A 15801-nucleotide genomic window follows, 5' to 3' on the forward strand; every position below is an offset into this window, starting at 1 on the left:
AAATAGAGGAGACTGGAAAAGATCCGGAGGACACAAGCAAGGAACCAGAAGAGGACAAGCAAACAAGAACCCTGGAAGCTGAACAAAGCCTGGAGATGGAGACTATGGAGGAGACCCTAAGGGCCGCTGACACTATTTCTACCCTCCATATTGCTAAAGATGAACAGATAACCCCTGGTAAATTTACTCCTTCTCCTGGTCCTCACCCCGAGGCCTTGAAGGGTTTTATGAAAACCATTGAATGGCTTATTGACGGGAATAAGAATACTGTGGATGAATACAAAAAACTCTGCAATAGAGTCATGATCCTAGAGACCATTAACATTGGAGAGGGGAACACTATGGCCAATTATATTGAAGATTTGAAGAACACAATTGCCAAAGCAGAAGACATCAGAGATGCCTTTAATCCCCAGTTTGAGAAAATTGAAAAGGAGATACAGGATAGAAAAACCTTGGAGGAAACTAACGAAAAAACGCTCTCGGATATAGTTGCCAAAGTGGACAAGATAGAGGAGTACCTCAAGAACATTGCAGAGCAGAGTCTCAGCATTCTGAAAATCTTAGCCAACAACACCCATACCCTCATCAGCAAGCTCGATGATGAAAAGGAAACCCAGGAAATTGACCTGGATGCAGAAGGAACCGAGGAAGCCCAAGGTCCCAGAACTCGCACCCATGGAAAGAGGAAGGAAAAGAAAGTGAATAAGGACCTAGAGGAGCTAAAAGCAATTGGGGTGACCTATGACGAGCTGGTGACTGAGGCAGAGGATCTGCTGAAGAAAATTACTATGTAGTGTCTCCTTGGGTTCTTTGCTGTTTTTTGTTGTTTAGCTATTTTTTCTGTTTGCTGGTTTTTTGGACCAGTCGCTTTGTATGAGGACTCTATTTTCTCAACTTTTTATTTTAACTATGTTGTAATGGTTTCGGGTCCATAAAACCTGTTTTTCATTCAATTAGAACATTTCCCTACAATAATACTTTTAAGAATAATAAGAGATTATTATCTTGAAATAAGGAAGTATCAAGAATCATGTTTAATCTTTTGAGTAAGAAATACTCCCTCCTAATGTTCACCCAAGAAACAAATATAATTTTCTACACACAAAATACCATAATGAGATATTGCAATAAACTCAATACTTTTCCTTTGATATGGTTATCTTGAAATATAATGCCATTAGAAATATTTCGTAAAAATTAATTTTCCCTAAAAGGAAATTAACTTTACATGACACAACCACTAGGGCAAAATATCTAATGAGACATTCCTTAAAATACAATAATCAAAGATTAAAGAAAATAAATCTATAAAAGTCACTTTATACATTATTTAAAAAATCTCAAAATGTAAATAGATTATATAGAAAACACATGAGATTATTTACTTTCAAGAAAAATTAAATTTAAAGGTAAAATGTTAATTTTTTTTCAATAAAAGTGGAATATCCACTAAACTTATATATTAATAATAAAGAGTTTACATTGGGTTCAACAAAGGCATACCGGCAGGAAAGAACCCACAAGAAAACCTCAGATTGTAGCCTTCAAAACAAATAAAAATAGGCACTACCCTTACATCATATGTACTATCCAATCATACCCCCCAACCCCCTATCTCAATAATTTTTACAAGAGTCCCATAAGACAATTCCAAAAAAACTAGAGTGTCACCAAAAGAAGGATAGATCAAACATGTAGGATCACCAAGTAGATAAATGAGATAAAGTTCCTTGCTAGAACCATAGATAATCAACCAAGCAAAATAGAAGCCGTAGAACCTTCAAGCCTGCAAAAAACCATTCCACCAGCTACAAAAAGAACATAGTTATCCAAAAACTAGGAACTAAAGCTCTCTTCTAGAGGTTCATGAGGTGAGGTCGGAGATGGAATAACACTAAGAGGAAAAGCCAAACAAGCAGGAGTAGAGCACAAAAAAACCAGAGTGATTAACGAATGTAATGCCTGAAAGACAACCCAAGCTTTATCGACATACTGATCAGGAGCCAAATACAACAAAAAATCCATAGAGGCCCGAGTGTCTTCCATGAAATCACATATCAAAGCCATTCATAATTCATGTAGTAATTGGTCAGACTAGCCATTAGCCATAAGCTCATGATGAGGGATAAAGCCACCATAGTAAAAAAACCCCATATCAAACCGATAACCAACCAATGCAGTAGAAACCAATGCCCAATTGCATATTGACGGAAAAATAAACGTGGATACCAAGAGATGGACCAAGTCCATATCAAGTAAAACGTCAGAGCAAATAGTAACAAAGTGAGAGAGAAGCTCAGCATAAGAAACTTGAGGACAAACTTGCAACCACCGACATCCCAAAAGCCTACGGAATTCAAAATCCACCGCAGGAGTAAACAAGTTAAAAACCTTACCAAGCTTGACAAAATTGTCCTCATTTTCTTCCCCCAATGATCGGGCTTCTAAAACCACTCTGTAAACACCAATGGGAAGAGAAGAAGACATTTGCAGTAGGAAGGGCTCTAAAAAAGCCACAAAATGCATAACATAAACCGCTTTGACAATAGCATAAGATAACATAGTTGAAAAACCGTCCCTAATTTTCCATAAAGACACTGCAAAATATCCATTGCAAGCTTGCTTGATTAGAACAATTCACACAAATTAATAACCCTTACACTAAAACTCATAAATGCATCTCCTGCAAGTGAGGATGCCACCTTCAAATATGATTATCCCATAAGCCAATTCTGACAAGGCCGAACATATACAAGGCGGCCAGTGATATGGTACTTACATCAAGTAATAAAAACTCAGGAACATACCAAATGTTAAAAAGTTATAAGCATGCCAAATCTTATAAAGGACTGAAAATAAAGACTGCACAGATCACACATGCCACCATCCTATAAATGTTGTTATCAATGCCAAGTACTCAAAGACAAAATGCCATATCAATATCAAATAATGGCCTATACAATGCATCCCACTGCCTTGTACATAATCATAAGGAAAAACTCTCCTCGACCTTCGATAGAGAGACAATTAAACCTTTTAGATTAACATGCATACTACAAAAAACTGCAAATTCCCTTTTAACCATACCACATGGGATATACACCCCATCATCTAGCTCAAAAACAAATTTTAAGAACACAACATATGTAAATAATGACATAAGCCACCTATTTACACATGTGATGCAAATAGAATCTGAACCGAGAGGAAGATAACATGCATACCTCAAGAAGTAATCGAGACAGATAATTTGACATAAAAATGCCTTGAACCCATAGTTAGAACAAGAAGCATAGAGTCCAAACCTCATTAGATTACAAATTATCTTTTAGGATGAGATGCAAACTGTAGTTTACCTGCCCACACCTCATGAGATACACACATTATCATCTAGCCCAAATGCAGAATTGTAAGAATACACCATATGCAAATAGAAACATAAAAACCTCCTATCAACACATGTGGTACAAATACAATCTGATCAGAGAAGAGGATAATATGTATACCTCAAGAGAAAATGGAAAAAATAGCACAAGATAAGTACCTTAACCTTTGGGTTGGATCAAATACCTGAGAGGAATGTCTTGAGGGATAACACACACCTCCACACTCTTATGATGTGCAGCAGAGTCAATAGCCATATTAGCCAAAAAATCTATCAGTTTATTCAACTCTCTAAAACAATGAGATAATGAGAAAGTATCAAAGAAGGACAATTTCTCCAAAATATGATCTATTATGTGCTTCAAGTGCCAGCAATTACTCTTACAGCTCAAAACACTTTGAATGACAACCATTGAATCCCCCTAAATCAAAAGATTTTTAATCCCTAAGGAAATAGCCAAATCAATCCCAAGGGACAAAGCTTGACATTCAACAAAATAGTTTGACTGAGACCCAAGGGCATGACATTGAGCAACTATTAGGACTACATTGTGGTAAAAAATGGCCATACCGGCCCTAGCCAAACCCAGATTACCCCTAGAAGCCCCATCAAAATGAAGCTTGAAATGACCCAGAGGAGGAGGATCCCATCTAGCAGTAAGTCTCTTATTCCTAGTAGCCAGACCTCTTGAAACAAACCCATGAGAAGAGATGGCAGAAAGAGATTTCCATGTCCTTGTAATCATGCCATCCCAATGAGAGAAAGATGTCAGATTTTCCAAATTCTTATGAATATATGACAAAGCCACCTCCGAGATAGAAGCCTCTATCTTGACTAAGATGTTAGAAAGTGAAGCAGATAACTTTCTAAAAATCCTATTGTTTCTTTCTAACCATATGTTCCAAATGATAGTCGATGGAGATATGAGCTAGAGGCAGGCATAAAAGGATGAGGAGAACAAGATAGGCCATGCTCTAAAATGGGAGAGAAGGTCATTTCCAATAACAAAGGACATACCTAGTTTCTCAAATAGCCATTGCCAACAACCAAAAGCAAAGTCACAATGAAGGAACAGGTGAGAGGATGATTCCAAATTCTTATTGCACAAAACACAAGGGAAAACAACAGACAAACCCATCCTATCCAGTCTCATCCCAGTAAGAACCATGTCTTGAACAGCAAGCCAAGCAAATGCTCCATCCTTTGGGAGACAAGCTGGATGCCAGAATAATTTATAAGGCCAAGAAGAAAGGTCCTTAGCTGACATAAGGGAATTATATCCATCTTTCACTGAGTACTTGCCAGATGTGTTCTTAGTCCAGATAAGCTCATCTTCCCTCTCAGACAAGATGATAATTCTATCTTTGAGGATAGTACAAAAATATTCTTTCAGGCTGGGATTAACAGACAGAAAATCAACCGATTTCCATTTAGCCTCCTTCACATGCCCATTATGTACAACATCAAAATAATCAGACAAAAAAACACCCCATTTATCCAAAAGGATTGATTTTAAAGGGGTCCAATCCCTAATGGAACCCAAAGGACAATGACCATTCCAAGCATCATCCCAAAATATAACTTTACTACCATTATGCACAACCCAAGAAAGATGCAGCAACAAGACACTTCTGCATTTCCCCATAAACTTCCAAATAGCCAACCCCCAGGGCAAAATCGAGGCGCAAAAAATAGACTCCCTAGCTCCATTATGAAGATACTTGGCAAACATGATCCTAGCCCAAAGGGAATCTGATTTATCATACAATTTCCACACTAGCTTAGCCCCCAGAGCCAGATTCTGATTCTCCAAACTTCGAATTCTAGACCCCCCAAGCTCTTTAGGAAGACAAACCTTATCCCAGGGTAACAAGGGTATTCTAGTTTTCCCATCCTTATTATTATTCCAAAGAAAATATCTCAGAGTATCCTTTAAACTAACAAGGACAACCTTTGGAGCTTTTAGAATTGACAATAAATAGATTGGCACCACATTCAACACAGACTTAATTAGAACAATTTTCCCCGCCATGGTGAGCCATTTATGGTTCCATGACAAAATTTTCTTTGAAACCCCTGAAACTACTTTGTCCCAAAAACTCACCTTATCCTTTTTAACAAAAAAGGGGATCCCAAGGTAGCTGCAAGGGAAATCCCTAAGTGGGAAACCCCAAAACTTCTGAAGCTTATCCTGAATCAAAGAGTGAGTGTTTAAGAACAAAATTTTATATTTTTCCTTATTGACCTTTTGACCTAAAAATGAAATATAATTCCTAACCACTTGATCTATGACTCTAGTCTCCTTCAAAGATGCACTGCCAAACAAAAGGGTGTCATCAGCAAAAAGGCAATGGGAAATCCTCTAATCAAAGTTTTGAATTTTGATACCCTGCCATAATCCATTCACTCGAACTGATCTGACTGTCCAACTCAAAGCTTTAGCTAATAATATAAACAAGAAAGGGGACAACGGATCCCCTTGCCTCAAACCCCTAGAAGAGTGGAAGAAGCCACAAGGGGACCCATTAACAAGAACCGAGAATCTAGCCAAGGAGATACAAGACATGATCCATTTTATCCAAGCCAAAGAAAAACCCAACCTTGACAAAACAACTTTTAACACATTCCATTCGACCCTGTCATAAGCCTTCATCATATCTAACTTAAGGATCATGGCAGGATACTTCTGGACTGAAATCGAATGTAAAACCTCGTGAGCAACTATAGCCCCCTCAAAAGCTTCCCTTTGTGGAACAAAACCTCCTTGCTCAAGGGAGATTTTTCTTTGTAAAAGTTTGGCCAATCTCATAGAAATCACTTTAGCAAAGATCTTATAGATGGTGTTACATAAAGCTATAGGACAAAAATCTACAAAGGTTTTAGGGTCCTCCTTCTTAGGTAAAATAACTATCAAAGTAGTGTTCATTTCTTTAAGGATTGACCTATTTCACCTAGCTTCCTCAAGAGCCAAAAGAACATCCGGACCCACAAAATCCCAACATTTCTGGAAGAATAAAGGAGTGAATCCATCAGGCCCAGGTGCCTTATCCGGCTTCATAGAAAAAATAGCCCCCTTAACCTCATCTAATGAAAAAGGGGACATTAACATTCTATTGTTATTGGGAGAAACAAGAGAAGGAATGTGAGAAGAGATATTGTTAGAGTCATCGATATTCTCAGATGAAATAAGATTCTTAAAAAAATTTACTGCTTCCCTAGAAATGTCCCCTTCCTCAGAGAGAATATTCCCATGACAATCCTGAATATAAGAGATCCTACTCCTGACCCTTTTCATTTTAGTGGTGGCATGAATTTTTTTTGTATTTTTATCCCCATCAACTAACCAAAGCTCCCGAGATTTATGTCTCCAATATACCTCCTCTCTTGCCAGAATTTCTTCTAATTCACTCCTAAGAGACTTAATTTCATCAAACGCCTTAGAACCCATACCATGAACATCACATGCCTATTCAAAACCTCAATCATATCCAAGATCCTTTGCTTTTCTTCAAAGATATTCTTGAAATGCAGAGAATTCCACCCCATGATATTTTTAAAAAAAAATTGATCTTCTTGACAATCTAAAACATTCTAGATCCTCTAATGAATGGAGCCTCTCCCCACCATTGTCGTAGGAGGGAAAGAAAAGAAGGATCCCTAAACCACATGGGTTTGAACTTAAAAGGCAATTTGTGGGAAGGTCTATCTCTTACAATAGAAAGAGAAACCAGGAAATGATCAGACCCAATTAGGGGAAGGATAGAAGAAAAAAACTCAATATCTAAATCGAACCAATTGGAGGATAGTAAAAATCTATCCAATCTTTCCGCAATTTGAGAGAAATTCTTCCTCATGTTTGTCCATGTGAAAAGGCCATTATTTGGCTTACAATAAATAAGAGACATATCAGAAGTGAATGCATTAAAGTCATCCATAGACTTCTTATTTGGACAAATACCCCCTGATTTTTCTCCTAAATCCATAATTGCATTAAAATCTCCCCCAAAGATAATAAAGGAATGATTCCTTAGGGGGGATGAAACCCTAATGAGTTCTCACCAAAGATTGTATTTAGCCGAGATACCTGAGGGGGCATAAATATTAAACACCCATACTTTAAACCTTGAATATTTATATGATACTAATGATAACATCTAATTTGGAGTAGTAGCGACCAATTCCACATCAACCACAACATCATTCCATAACAATGCTAGGCCTCCCGATGCCCCATAGGCCGGGCAAGATAGAAACTTCCACCTCTTCCAAGAAGAAAATACAAACTCAGAATTCTCCAAGGAGATCTTAGTCTCTTGGAGCATGCCTAAATCCCACTTAACCAAGTCTAATTGAGACTTGATCAAGCATCTCTTGTTAGGGGCATTTAAGCCCCTAACATTCCATGAGATGATCCTCATTGCCCTTGAGGGGAGGTCGACACTCCCCTCTTTTCATTCTTAGGAGAAGAAATGTTCTCCCCAAATATTTTATGTAAGCTCCTCTTAACCACCATAGATCTAGTAACTGGAGGACTAAGAACACACTTTTTTTCCTTTTTGATGGAGCTCGAGCCATGGCCATTGCTTTTCCAATTACCTAAAGACAAGGTTGAAGCCTTCTTAAACCCAATGGAAGTAGACAAAACTTGTTGAATGCCTGCATCAATTTCCAACTGAGTTTTACGGTATTTTGGAGGTCTACCCCTACCTAGGGACACAACAGAGATGGGGAAATTCAGCTCAACTTGGGCAATAGGAGGACCAATATGAATTTTAATAGAAGTTGACCGAAGAGAAGGCACCAATTCCTGGGGAACCACCCGATTTGAAGCATCCTGGGTAACATTAATAGGAACCTCAGAGGGATTAAAAGAAGGGCATAGAGGCAAACTCTTATGAATTAAATCCTAATCATTCTCAATAGAACACATAATCTTATCTGAGACCTCCTCCTCTAAAAGATCCTTGTTAGACTTGAGCAAATGCTCAACTTGCTAAACCATGTGTTCATCTGGAGAAATATCTAGAGACACCTGAGGCATACCAAACTCGATAGGCTCACTATACGCTAACTCTTTTACCTTTTGAATTAGGACAACATCGTCAAGACTAAAGGGAGTAGACACAACCGGGGCAATCACCCCAGTACCTACACTATTATGTGGAATATCCATATGACCACTTGACCTTTCTAAAGAACAAAGGACCTCAACACCTAAATTGCCATCTAGCCCCTCCTTCTGACTAGGGCAATGATTAGGACCTTGTAAGGGAGAAAAACATGTCTGGCTAGCTTGGTTAGCAGGGCATTGATTAGGACCTTGTAAAATGTGAATTAATAACCTCTTAAAATCAATTTTACCTTTTAAAAATAAATCAGAAGCAAAAATAAAAATACATTACCTTTGCTTGATTTAAAAAAGATAAAAAATAAAAATAACATTACCTCTTTGCAAATAAAAACTAAATTTCAATACCTTCACGCTTTTTCCGTCATGGTAGCTTGCTCTATCGGGGTAGCACATTTTTAGTTATGTTGATGCCCGATGGGAAAAATAATCTTCTACTCCTTACCATCGAGATAACATATTTTTAGTTGTTCCGATCTCCCGATGAGAAGAAAAATAAATGAAACATTAATGTTATGTCATTGGCATAACATTTCTCCATCGGGATAGGTATTTTTCTATTATCCCGATGCCCGATGACTCATTTAGGGTTAGGGTGACGGATTGATTTCTCCATCCTCGTCAACTTTGTAGATCTCTTTAACTAGAGGAAATGAATATATCAGCCCCAATAAGACGTCCCTCTTCTTATTATCCTTATATTTCTATAGCAATTCTTTTCACATGTCTCCCAGCTATGAAATTATTTCATGATAGTGGTTCTACTGTTGAATTCTAAAGACGTAACAGTTGGAATAGGGCTAGTTAATGCTCATTATCACAACAACAATTGACGGGCTTCTTTCATCTCGCTTGCCTAGATGATTCACGTCTACTCCAAAATACCCAACATGATTGTTCCCAAAGCAGGGTAACTGAGTGAAGAGGCTTTGATTGAGCATTGCATGCTTGCCATGGTGACCTTGGCAGTATTTGAAAATCGTTGTCCTTGAAACAAATTCACTGTGAAAGATGATCGCTTTTCCTTATACAACTTCACAATTTCATCATTTTTGCTTATATCCAACCTCAAAAGCATTGAAATTTGCCTCTGCATATCTTTTGTGCACCCTAAACCAGCCCAGATTTTGATGCCTCTGCCTTTGTTGTATTAGATCCAATCATTCGTAATATATCATACAATCCTGCCAGTTTTTCACCATTGTCGTTGGTATTAACAAATAAATATAAGAAATCCATTGCAGCGTGAACAATATAGGCTCTTCACAATTGTTCAAACAGAGTTGTTTATCAATACATAATAGCTCCTATTGAAAAGATGATGAGAGTTCGCTCCAATACATAAACTCAATATTTCCTTTTGCAAACTGCTTCAAACTATGCAAAAAACTAAAAAAAATTAAATTTTCCTGCGGCTCATTCTGGTGTAATTTCATTGCCGACTAACCAGGCATCTGATTACTAGGAAACTTGGCCAAACATTATGATAATTTAAATAGAACATGGGTTTTATTTCAAATTTCAATTAACTCACCAAATTTTGGTACTTGCTTTGTAAACTGCCCTGTCGAAGCTAGTCGTAAACAACAATAAATTTTAAATTAATATATCAAATGAACTCCGATCTTTCCAAAATTGAAAATGGAAAGATTTGGCATCAAAATATTAGGTGGGTTGCCTTCCGATTTTAAAAATTTGAAACTTTTTTATGATGCATTTTTATGCCAGGATCAGTCAAAAAACAATTAAAAAGCATGCCAGAACTTCTCTAATTTTCATTAGGTCGTGCAGGAGAATAGTCTCATATATCAACAAACGTTTTTCCAACCGGTTTCCCAGGATCATTCATGAGTGCTAATATTTTAATCACCAAAGTTGACAACTTTCATTTTTGTAAATTTCACTCATAAACCATTGAAAACTGAGTTTACTTTTGGGCTCAAAGATTTGTCAAATGACCTAATGAATACATGTGATCTGCATCACATGTTCATTTTCATATAGAGAATCACATAAATAAACTCATCAAAAAATATTACACAAAGAGAGATTAATTTCTAAAATGGGTTTCTGATTGTTTTCTTTAATCTGTCAACAACGAATTCACATAAACTGCAATTTTTGTTAGCTGACAATAAATACTAAATGAATTATTAGAGACCTATGATTATTACATAATGCATCCCTGTAATACAAATAATTAAAACAATATATTAGCAAAGTATAACATTAGTTCATACAAGAAATATCAATGTGAAAAAATAGACACTTGAATCAATTTTACACTCTGTAGGAGAATTTTTGCAAATAGAAATGCTTTGGAAAAAATAGCAAATCAAATCATGAAGGATTAGAAACTAACATAGTGATTCTTTTTGATATAAAGAGTTCAGAGGAATATTGATCTTCATACAAGAGTTAAGAAAGACAAATTGAATAATGTTCAAACCTAAGCACTTTGTTAAAACTTTATCTCACAATTGAAAAAATTGAGTAAACTGCATCTAGATCATTATTAGAAAACTTATTAAATGATATCATGAAAACTCAAAACTTGAAATAAAAACTCCTGGATATACACAAAATGTAGAGAAATAATAAGCTTGACAAGATAATGTTTATATGACAAGAAATTGTGATTCAAAAAGGCGTACTTTGAATCCTTTCGCATTTGCAACTACATACATACTTGAAACTCGAGGCATCGAACCTAGCATCTAAGAGTTGGAAATGAAAGAACCCTACTCGATTATAGGCATTGCACATGATTGAATTTAGAAATATTTTTCCATGCATCAAAACTAGAACTCTAAAATTTGAAAATTTTAGGGTTCCAACAGTGTCTATCACGAGTACCACAATATGACTGAAATTCTTGATGAACTTGCAGTAGAAGCTTACTAACCCATGGAAACTTCTGACTTCCCAAACTAATTTAGGTGTTGGCTAGCTGAGTATGGCCTCTACTTTTTGTGGGTTCATTTTCAAGGTTCCTTGTGAAATTACAAACCCCAAATATACCAACGCTTCCTTCATCCATTCACACTTCTTAAGATTGATCATCAATTTATCTTCATCCAACCTCCCTAACACCCTGTCCAAGTGTCTCAAATGGTTTTCCTTTGTCCTGCTGAACACCAATATATCATCTAAATATACCACTACAAACTTGTTTATGAATTCTTTTAGGACCCCATTCATGAGTCTCATGAATGTGATAGGGGCATTAGATAGCCCAAAAGGCATGACAAGCCATTCATAAAGGCCTTCATTAATCTTGAAAGTCATCTTCCAATCATCCCCCTCTCTAATCCTTATTTGGTGATAGCCACTTTTTAAATAAATTTTAGAAAAGTACCTCACTCTCGCCAGACTATCCAAAATATCTTCCATCCGGGGAATGGGGAATCTATATCTAATGGTTATCTTGTTGATAGCCCTTGAATCTGTACAAAGCCTCCAATCTCCATCTTTTTTGGGTGCCAAAATAGTTGGCACAACACATGGGCTCAAACTCTTTCTCACCAGGCCCTTATCAAGCAATTCTTGGACCTGCTTCTTGATCTCCTCATTTTGTTGAGGTGTCATTTTGTATGTCACCTTGTTGGGAAGACTTGCACCAGGTATTAGGTCAATATGATGACTCACATCATGGATGGGAGGCAAGGAATTAGATAATTCCTTCACTACCATACCTTCATACTTATAAAGCAGGGTCTGCACCTCTTTAGGGACTTCCTTGTTGTTATTATCTACTTCTTCCAGGTTATTCATGAATTTCTTCTCCTTTACCACCATTACACTAGGTCCTTCATGGACTACACTCTCATCTTCCTTTAGTGGGGTAAGGGTATAAGATACTCCCCCCTTATTGATGATAAAGATATTCTTTTGTCCATCATGTTGGGCTTCCCTATCATATTGCCAAGGCCTGCCAAGTAGGATGTGGCACACATCCATGGGAATGATATCACACAAAATTTTATCCTAAGGACCAATACTGAACTCTACCCAAGACTGCTGACAAGTACTTGCTGACCCTTATTTAACCAAGACACCTTATATGGTGTGGGGTGAGGGATCCTCTTTAGTTTTAACTTTTCTACCATCTCTACTGTAACTAAATTATCAGTGGAACTGGAATCAACTACCACTTTACATACCTTTCCTTGTACCATACATGTGGTTCTAAACAAAGATTTTCTTTGTGGTGGTTCCTTGACGGTTGGGACCTTGATCAATGTCCTCCTCATGAGTAAGTTTTTCCCTACCACAGATTCTGCAAGCAATGATGGTGATTTCACACTCTTTGCCTCTTCTTCATGAAAAACTTGTGTCCTCCTTTCTCCTCCATATGAGCTTGTACTTGGTTTGTCTGGGCATCTCCAAGAAGGGTGACCAATTTGGCCACATTGAAAACACTTCCCTAAGAATGTATTTGATCCTCTTCCTTGGTTTCCAAATCTGCCTCTTGTGTTAGATCTCCTACCCCTGAATCCACCTCTTTGCTCATTGGTTTTCTCTTGCTGACCACTAGTCTTCCCTTGATGCTTTTGGAATTGTGTTCTACCTCCTCCAAAATTTCCTCTTCCTCTATTGTTCTTTCCTCTACCCCTGGCATGTTGCTCCTGTCTCCTTTTAACCTTCTCTTCTGCACTTGTGGCTAACTGAAAACATGCTTCTACACTCCTAGGGGTAGTTAGACTCAATTAGTCTTGTATGATATGTCTCAACCCATTCATATACCTTTCTATTTTCTCCACTTCATCTTCATGGTGTCCTACCCTTAGCCTCAATTTATGAAACTCCTTTGTATATGTCATCACATTGATTTATTTTTGCTTTAAGTTATGCAACCTCTGAAAAATTTGAACCTCATAATCACCGAGTAGAAATTGGGCCTTTACCTTTGTTACCATTATGTCCCAAGTTTTAATCTTGCCCTTTCCTCTTCTCAATCTCTCTGACTGAGTGTAATTACACCAAGTCGGTGCTGACCCCTTCAACTTAGTCTTGGCCAACTTCACCTTTTGGTCCTCTGGAACCTCCTTGAAGTCAAAATAGTTATCAAGGGAATCAATCCAATCTAGTACCTCCTCATTATCCATCTTTCCACCATACATTCGCAAATCCAATATCATGTCATAATGGTCTCCTTTGACAACCTTGAGCATCACTAGAAACTTTTTCTCTTCTGACCCCAACTATTCCTCTTGGGGTACATTTTGGGGAGCTGCATTCCCCTACTCACCTAATTCTTCTTCCTTCGAGTCACTATCAACATTAGCAACCCCAGTTCTTCTCAAAGTTGCTTCCAGTGCTCTATCCTAACCAACATACCATCTTGGCCCTCCTTGACTAACCTCACCTCTTTTGTGAGGATTACACTTCCCTTCGAAGGAATCTTTCCCTTATCCTTCTATGCAATCACTATTTCCACTCAGACTTAGCACACACAAAACTCCCAACCAAAACCTAAGCTCTAATACCAATTGATGCAAGACAAGGAGAGAGAATTGTCGAATTGTTGTTAAAACCCTAGTTACCTTGCTAACCAGGTCACCATGTGAAAATGGCTAAACTTCTTCCTTACAACGAATTAGAAATTCAAATCACCAACAAATGGAAGTTACTTCAATTCTCTAACCATACAAACAACTATCCAATTAATTTGAATTCATATAACACCATACAAGTGCAGAAAAATAGAGTAATTGTAGAAAAATGAACTTCCAATTGGTTGCCAATGATCTCAAATCAGAATACAAAAATTCAAATTTTCAAAATTCTATCACACCATCTGTTTCCAACTGTTGACATACAATTTATACCAAAATTTGAACTTTCTTGCGGTCACCACAAACCTTTGGGATGCATGATTGTTCGACTCCCACATTTTGAAAAATTGAAACTAGACACTAACATCAAAATAACAATTCCAACTTGACAACTCATTGTTGGACACCTCATTGGAATAGCAATCCCGAACCAAGGTCCTGACCACCCATCAGAATAACTAGAACATGTGGAGTAACCATTTTATGAAATTCTGATAGAGTAACTTACCTCGATGTCCTTATTTCAACATAGCTATAGCGAACAAGGCATCTAGACATATATCAATATAGCCATCAACAATCGGCTAAGTGGTATTTTCCAATCCCGGTAGAGTAAATTATCCCGATGACACTTTATTGGATTAACTATCTTGATGAACACTTTGACAACCTTGACACCTTATTGGGTTAACTATCCTGATGAGCACTTTGACAACATAGACACTTTATCGGATTAACTATCATGATGACCACTTTGACAACTTTTTACAAACTTGCAATTTATGACTCTGAATTTGACATATAGACCTAAAGACATGAAATGACATTACAAATGGTCTCAATAGACCTTATTGAATCAAAATGAAATGACCTCTAACTCCTAAGACTGGAACATAATGACAAAACTCTAGGTGCTCCTGCACCAGTCCATGGTCCCCAACCCTTCATGTGAAGGTTTCCATGTGCTTAATTCTTGTCTTAAGTTATTATACCCTCCTCGTCCCCTTGCACCAGTTGGATAGCATTGGGCCTAGCCACCGTGGGAAGGCAGGGAGGCCCCATATATCTTGAGGGCTAAGTTTTCAAAAGTAAAATGCCACCCTCGCATCCCCGCATGGGCTGGCTCTAAGAGATATTTCTCCCTATGGGAAGGTGGGGTAAAGGTCAAGGCTAAGGAAAGAAAGAAAGAAAGAAATTATTTTATCATCCACGAGGCTAAATATAGCCTATGGGACAGACCCCTTCACACATCAACTTTTGCATTTCAACTCTTTTCTTATGTAGCGTGATGATGAGTTCTTCTAACTTCTCCACAAAACCCTTGCTGAATAAATCATCCCATGAGTTGGCTACCAAGAAGTTTTCATAGCTGTCCCTGCTGACTTTAAAAGTGCCACACTCAAGAATGAAGTGTTTTTTAGTTTCAACTTTACCTAAAGTGCAAAAAATGCACACCCTTTCCTCCCAAACCTCTTTTGGGCTTTTCCAATGCTTGGTTTCACAATAGAGTTGATGAGAATTAGTTCTTAATTTAGCAATGAGGATTTTAGCTTTCCACGGTATATTGGCCTCTATGTGAGCTTTTTGATGATGGTTGTAAGAGGGGTTAAACTCTTCAATATAGTATTTCTTCTTTCTCCCTAGCTCTTTATCCTAAGAATGCTTGTGGAATTTATCCATAACATATGATTTGATCCCCTTATTATCTGTGGGACACATGTTCAATT

This window comes from Cryptomeria japonica, chromosome 10, assembly GCF_030272615.1.
Source record: "Cryptomeria japonica chromosome 10, Sugi_1.0, whole genome shotgun sequence".
Taxonomy (NCBI): Eukaryota; Viridiplantae; Streptophyta; class Pinopsida; order Cupressales; family Cupressaceae; genus Cryptomeria; species Cryptomeria japonica.